The 7,463-nt window shown below is 36.8% G+C and overlaps 1 long non-coding RNA gene across 2 annotated transcripts; it reads left to right on the top strand.

The window, feature by feature from the left end:
- Positions 1 to 530: 530 nt before the first annotated feature.
- LOC106098996 (uncharacterized) lies at positions 531 to 2,007 on the top strand. Of its 2 annotated transcripts, XR_003219159.1 has the most exons (3): positions 531 to 610; positions 1,204 to 1,624; positions 1,746 to 2,007. It is a non-coding gene; the product is annotated as an uncharacterized LOC106098996 (long non-coding RNA). The 2 variants fall into 2 exon arrangements; XR_001225303.3 differs by lacking the exon at positions 1,746 to 2,007 and having other exon boundaries at positions 1,204 to 1,735.
- The last annotated feature ends 5,456 nt before the right edge of the window (positions 2,008 to 7,463 follow it).

The following is a 7,463-nucleotide window of genomic DNA, read 5'->3' as shown; positions in this document are numbered from 1 at the left end:
CTTTGTGATTTTTTTTTAGATATCACCTCAAACAGTGGCATGAAAACGGAAACTGCTTATTTTTGTTTGTTCTGTGTGCCTTCACATTTCCAACTGAAAATAATTGCCCATGAAGATGGGCAGAAAACATGTTGATTCAGTACAATACCCCCTTTTTCCAGTATTTGTATGGTATTTCAATATTTAATGTTATCTTTCTGAAGGATTTGTAACACATTAAGACTCAATCTGAGGTGCTTGGCGAAGGTGTGCACTCTCCGTGTGCTTTGCTAGTCTTATTGATTTATTTTCAAGTACTGTTTTTTTTTTTTTTTTTTTGTCATTTTAATTGTAATTTTACAAGGTCAAATTAAAGACACCAATCAGTAAAAATACATCTACCTTGTACCTTATGGGCATGAATCTAGCTTATCCAGCTAATGAATGCAATATTGTTTGGTGGTTGCTACCTACGAATGCAACTATTTATTTCTGTTTTAATAGATATGTTTGTTGTCATTCTGTTTCAGAGTGGATTTCAAGAAGAGAGAGGGGTCACATGAATCTTGACATTTATAAACATGCAACTGCATTTCTTCTTCAAGCCAAGGAAACCCATCGACTGACATGGGTAATTTATGCCATTAATTTTCCACGAAATTGTATTTCATTGTAAGAGAACTTAAAAGCAATATGCTTAAACTGCTAAATACCTTGGGCACTGTTCAGACCTGGCATCCTGAATGATCTGATCATAAATGGACAGCTTTAGGTATGTGAGTGAAACACATACCATTAGAACGTGTCTCCATGTAATTCATGAGTGACCACTCAGATCTCACTCCCCCACTATACATGGAAATAGACATGTATGTTGCATCAAAAATCTGCCTATCCACTATATTTCCTTAGCATGAGCTAAGAATACAGACAACAGAATATATGCAATTTAAACTTTCAATTTGCATTTTCCACCTGTGAACCGATTCCTCAAAATGCATTATAATCAAGTGAAAACAAGGTCTTAAACCTGCCGAAGGCAATATTATTATTTACAAAAAAATTTTTTTGAGGAAATAACTTATTTTGATCATTGCATCCCACTAACATTATGTAATTGAAGGGTTCCATTATCAAAAAGTGTGTCTCTGTGAGTTTGCATGTCAACTGTGTTTTCATATGAATTCTGTAATTAAGGATTATCCTTTTTTTCCTCCTCCCCAGAGAGCTGTTAACCACATCGTGAGTGGAGTCCAGCAATATCAGGCCGTATTATTGTAGCACCTAAAACAACAAATGAGTGACATGATTGAAAGACATTCTGGGGACCTGGGTCAACTAAAGAGTGATGCAGTGGGGGTATTTGACCAGTTTGTTGACCCTTTCACTCAGATTGCTTCCACCCATTTGCAGGACAAGACCATCAAAGAACTGTTAAAACCAGTTGAACCAGAGATTGTTGTCACAAAACAAACAGTATGTTACATGAAGTGTGGAGACTCCAGAGTTATTGCCATTAAGGACCATTGTTTTCATTATATACCATTGGTGAAAAGACATCCAAGAGTGCTTGCAATGATGGACGAGAGGCCAAAGCCATGCAAGCATGGCTTTTTTTCATGATTTTCAATGTCACGTTGACACGGTCTGATTGATATGTAAGAAAAATAACCACACTGTACTCAAGATACTAAGACTCAGTATAATGCAATGTTATTTACCTGCAGTTCTCAATAAAGCAGATTTGATGTCCTAATTCAAGTTAGGTCTATTTCTTGAAACAAGATGATTCATCTTTTACAAATAACACAGCAACTTAAAACATTTATGAAATGCCAAAAAAGCTTGTTTCGTGTGAGTTATGACTCAAAACAATATGATTTTAAGATTTTTTCACTTAACAAGATATCTAAGATGCAATGTCTAAAAACAAGTTCCTATATCTCACTGAAATGTTACTCTGTAGCTGATTTTGTCTTATTTTAAGTGTGATTAGATATTTTGACTAGAAATAAGACAAATATACTTGGTAAGATTTTGAGTTTTTGCAGTGTGATTAATCTTTCAAACAATGCATACCTACATTTAGCGGCCAAACAGCAGTCCTTTGTACAGTGGGAACATTTTGTCCCTCTGCATCTTCTAAAATCAAAGGATGATTATTCCTCAAATAGTACATCATGGAATATGTATTATTCAGTAGGCAATCTGCCTAGCGCAAATCATACACATACTTTTAATTTAGGGTTTGGAAATGTGATTGGCTTTCTTACAGGAATTTTCTATCCAAAGTTATCTATCTGGCTTTGCTATTAATACATTACTGTCTAACTAATATATCACACACTATCACTCACTGTATTGCACTGTCAATGTAAGTTGCTATAATCTTCCACCTTTCTCAAAAACTTTCCCCACTCTGAAGTTTGGATGTGTTAAGTCTTCTCTGGGTGTGCAGAGGTTATGCCACCTATTCAAAATACAGTTTTTCTTTCAGTTACCCCATCATACCTATACTGTATACACACAGGGTATAAAGTTTTCTCAGGTGGTTTCTTTTCTTTTGTGCCAACGCCTCAAATCTCTCTTCCTTTTCTTTTTCTTGTTTTTTATCTTTTCTATCTTGAAGTATATCTCCAGTATTATTTCAAATGTTCCAAATGGATATCAAACTATAAAATTTTCTAGTTAAATTATAATTAAAAATTTTGACTTGGATAAATATTAATAAACATTCAAATTCTAAACAAGCCACTATGTGCAATATAAAGCATGAAGTATGCATTTGTTATTTGGTATTAGTCCTATTTAAAGTCTGTTTTAAATTATATCTGAATTGCTGATTGAAGCTGTAATTTGTCTAATATAGTTTTATGTATGTTACAGGGTGAGGTAGTGAAAAAGTGTAATGTGGAGTTGTAAAGGGTGCCCCAAAACTGTTTCAAGTAGATGCAACCTTTTGCATCACTTCAAGTTAAAGCATCCACATTTTGGACGTAGTTCTTGAATTCCATGTACATATGTGAACTCTCCATGTACGTTTAAAATGTGGAATGCCTTTATTATACCTCAAATTAAGATCCATTCCACAGGAGTCACTAGCAAAGAGGAAGAAATATTCAGTTGTTGTCATGTTTGGCTGTGTGGCAGGCAGGATGAAGACCCAAACACGGGACTCGTACACGAAGGAATAAACTCAAAACGGCAGCTTTATTGCTGGAGAAAAACTCTTACATTGAATACAACAAACCAAACTACGAACAAGAAACTAGCAACTCAACTTAGACAACAAGAAAACAAACCTGGAACCAAGAACTAGGAATTAGACAGGAGCACGAGGGAAACACACAGCAGAGAGCATGTACGACGTGACAAAGGACAGGGGAAACACAGGACTGAAATATACAAGGGAGTAATGAGGGAATGGGAAATAGGAGAGAAACACAGCTGGGACTAATCTGACATAATGAGACAAGAGGGAAGCAAAACTCAAAACACTGAACACAGGACACAAGACCATCAAATTAAAACAGGAAGCACAAGACAGGCACCCATCGCCAGCTGTAAGGCTTCAAGGCCAAAAGCGGTCTGGAACAACAAAATTCTCCTGGATTACAAGACTGTGTTTTGACTGTCTTCAAGGTCAGCTGCGTGGGCTGAAGGACTGTTTACTTTCACTTAACTGGCGGAAGGACACTCTCGAGCTGGACAAGATACACACACACACACACACACATACATGTACACAGACACAGATATACAGATTTATCACCTTTGGGGCTGGAGGACTGTTTACTTTCACCTTACTGGCGGAAGGACACTCTCGAGCTGGATAGGATACACACACACATACATGTACAGAGACCAAACAGATTTATCTTTGACAAAGGGCAAAGGGCAGCCCTGGCAGATTCCAACACCCACCAGGAACGAGTTCAACGTATTCCTGGCTAAGCAGACCAAGCTCCTACAATGGTTGTATAAGGATCAAATGACCCATAGCAGCAGGCCAGACACCTTTAAACCCGAAGCACCTTCCACACGACACTCATGGTCGAATACCAAAGTCTACAAAACACATGCATGCATCCTCAAAAATTACCTCGAGAAGGTAAAGAGCTGGTCCAGTGTTCTACGATGAAAACTGCACTGTTCTTCTTGACTCTCTTTTCCAGTATTAGTTTCTTCTAATTTTTATTTTAACTTTTTGATCTATAATTAAATTATATAAATCACTGCTAAAACTAATAAAGCCTGAAGATGAGTCTTCATGTCTTGCTTTCATGGATCTAAAGGTCGTCCCAGAGGCTTATTGTTGTTGCCGCCATACACAGTGAATAGTCACTGGCATTTTTAAAAAAGTTAGGGAGCACACACAGAGATGCCTACAGTTGTTTCCGATTATCAAGCTGCTTAAGTACATTATATGGAGCATTAGCCCCAGATAATCCAGTTGTTTGATCAGGTTGTAGAATCAGAATCAGCTATTTTCATTTTCTTCTTTCCTCTCAATGTACTAAACAGAATAGACAAACAGACAATACAGACAATATCAACATGGGCTATATTTATATTTATATGTGTAATGGTGGTAGGCACTGTGCTTTGAGGCAAAGCGTAGCTTTTAAAAAAAATCAAGTTATCAGATGCACAATCTGCTTCAAGAAGGTGCCTCTCTCCTTAGTCACAATGCAGCTGAGTAAGTCAAAGACACTTAAGGTTCACCTTGCACAGTGTGTGATAACCAAGGGCATTGTTTACACATTTTTTACACGAAATTTACATGCATTTTCCTTATCATAGAGCTCTGTGGTTCAGAGCGTTATAGAGGCTTCAAACTCAGCCTAGCATCCACAAGAACTTTCACTCTGGTTGCACTCAGTGAACTCCTTAAAACCTATACACTTGTTGATCTAGGAGAAAATGTCAAAGGACATCATTCGTCATCTCCTTATTGTCAGGCATGCATACAACCACGTGGGGCCATGCAAATCTTGATCAACTTTGGGAATCTGCAATGACATTCGGGCAAATAAACCTGTGTGCTGCACAAGTTTTTGTTGCTGTTGTTGTTGTTTTTTTTACTTTTTTGGGGGGCAGGGGCTTTCTTTGAATTCAGCCCTCTGTAAATTTATCATTTTCATTTCCATCAAACAGTGTGCCATCCTTTTATTCATGGCAATTTACCAACTCAATATAATTCAATGTAATTTTATTTATACAGCTCTAAATCACAACAACAGTCGCCTCAAGGCGCTTTATATTGTACAGGAGATTGACAATAATAGATACAGAGAAAAACCCAACAATCATATGACCCCCTATGAGCAAGCACTTTGGTGACAATCCTTAATAACAGGAGGGGAGGATATCCACCATAATGTTTGTGTTGTTTTCAAAGTGTTCTTTTAATTTTTAAGCAGTATATTTATCAATAGATTACCAGCCAGATGTGATTTTACTGGTGAGCACTATTGCAACAAGAGGAACAAAATGCTCAATAATGTGGAACTTTTGGGAATACAACCTTGTTGATTCCCCACCAACTTGTAATCAATTGGTCTGAAGTTTGTTTTATACATATAATTCACCTGAATAATGTAAAATAGTTGCAGATTGATACTGTAATGCTTGGGACCAACTTGATATATTTTAAGGGGATTTCCCAGGAACATTGGCAAATCATCTTGAATGTAGACAGGATGATCATGGTTTTATGTCATGTGTAATCTACTGATGTTCATGAGAGACAGCACTGTGGTTACAAGTGACCATTCAGTGATGAATTACCTGTACTGCTTTACACCCAATACTGAGACAAACACACCCCAAAAACAGTACTGGCACCTTGACTGAATGTTAATAGATAGGTTATTAGCTAACATAGTTACCATTAGCTAAAATGCTTCCTTACACTACAGGGGGTATCAGAAAGAACCATTTGACTTCAAAGGGTCATATTTTTTTTAACAAATGGACACAGTGGCTTGAAATTTTAAAATATCTGGCAGAATATAAAGTTTTACGTACAAAACCTACAATGTTCACATTGACATTGTTCACAAGTGTTCAATCTGCCCCCCTCTGGACCCACAGAATCTGTCAATACAATAGTCAAATTTGTCCATTACTTTTGCGAACATTTCTGGGGTCACTGCAGCCACTGCTGTTGTTATGCAACCTACCAGCAATCATTTGAAACTCACAAATGTACCTGGATAGTGCTTGCAGCACCAAAGCACCTGGCAAGCGACGTCTGTCTCGTGCTAGCAGCACCTGTCTATCTCCTCCTTATCATAAACTCATCATCATATTCTGTGTTATGATTTACTTTTGTTTGTGTTTGACAAGGCTTGTGGTTTTGCTATATGTGTCACAAACTGCATCTTGACTGATTGTGGAGCTGAAATAGCTCCACATATGACTCCGTTTAAGATCAGTAGAAATAGTTCCTACCAATCATTGAGTCGACCCCAACAATATAGTTAACTCTTGATTCTTTTAGGTATGCATTTTTTATTGGTAAAAAGCTGATGTACCAGAACAAAACCTTGAAGGCAATTTAAAATGGTTAAGTGCGCTTTGTGGATTTGAGGCAGCAAAGTAGAATTTGTTCAAGAAGATTTTTGCAAAGTGGTTATACAAAAAAAAAAGAGAGAGAATAATGCTCGAGGGTTTCAATTCCAAAATGTGTTGTGCTGAGATTAACACTAACTTTTAGGATATTTGTATAATGACAAGCATAAAACAACCATAACATGTGTTCAACTTAGGGTGTTGATGTGATATTTACCGTAAAGTGGGGGAAATGTACGGTGGAAAATGTACACTATATGTAATGTACACTATTTTTCAGAACAGTTTTCAATATTAAATATTATAGAGTTGTCCTCTAAAGAAAGGTCAGTGCATTTTCTGAGAAAAAAGTTCATCCTTTCAGTCCAGGACATTGTGTGGGTGCACTTCCTGAAGAGATGAATCACTTTCTTATTATGAAATTTATAATAGACAAGTCATCTTATTCCAGTTTTTTTGCATGTCTCCTTCCTCTCAGTCACTGTTAAATGTAGTAAAATGCTGAATAAATATAGAATTATTCCACCTTAAAGAAACCTGGATAGAATAGTAACAATGTGTCAGTTTAAATAAATCAGCAACCTGACTCATACTTTCACTGTAGTTCACTCTAGCTTATGAAAGACACAGACAGAGTTTTGATTCATTTTAGGAGACTGGCTATTAGCCAGTTTTATAAACTCTCTACTGCCCACCTGACCATTTCTCTGAGTTTAGATCAGATTTCTTTTGTCACATTCAATGCTCAGTTCAGATACAATGAGCTTGTGTTTTGTTTTGTTTTTTAATATATTGACATCCATTCAAGCACAGCATTTAACAGTATTTCCTTAAAACCCCCTGTGCTCTGATCATTCATTAATATTGGTTTTGTTTTGAAATTAGGGGTGGCTCCTTCAGATGAACCT

The sequence above is a fragment of the Oreochromis niloticus genome, linkage group LG3 (assembly GCF_001858045.2).
Source record: "Oreochromis niloticus isolate F11D_XX linkage group LG3, O_niloticus_UMD_NMBU, whole genome shotgun sequence".
NCBI classification, from domain to species: Eukaryota; Metazoa; Chordata; class Actinopteri; order Cichliformes; family Cichlidae; genus Oreochromis; species Oreochromis niloticus.
The sequence above is the reverse complement of the archived record's forward strand: the minus strand, read 5'-3'. Positions and strand labels throughout refer to the sequence as shown.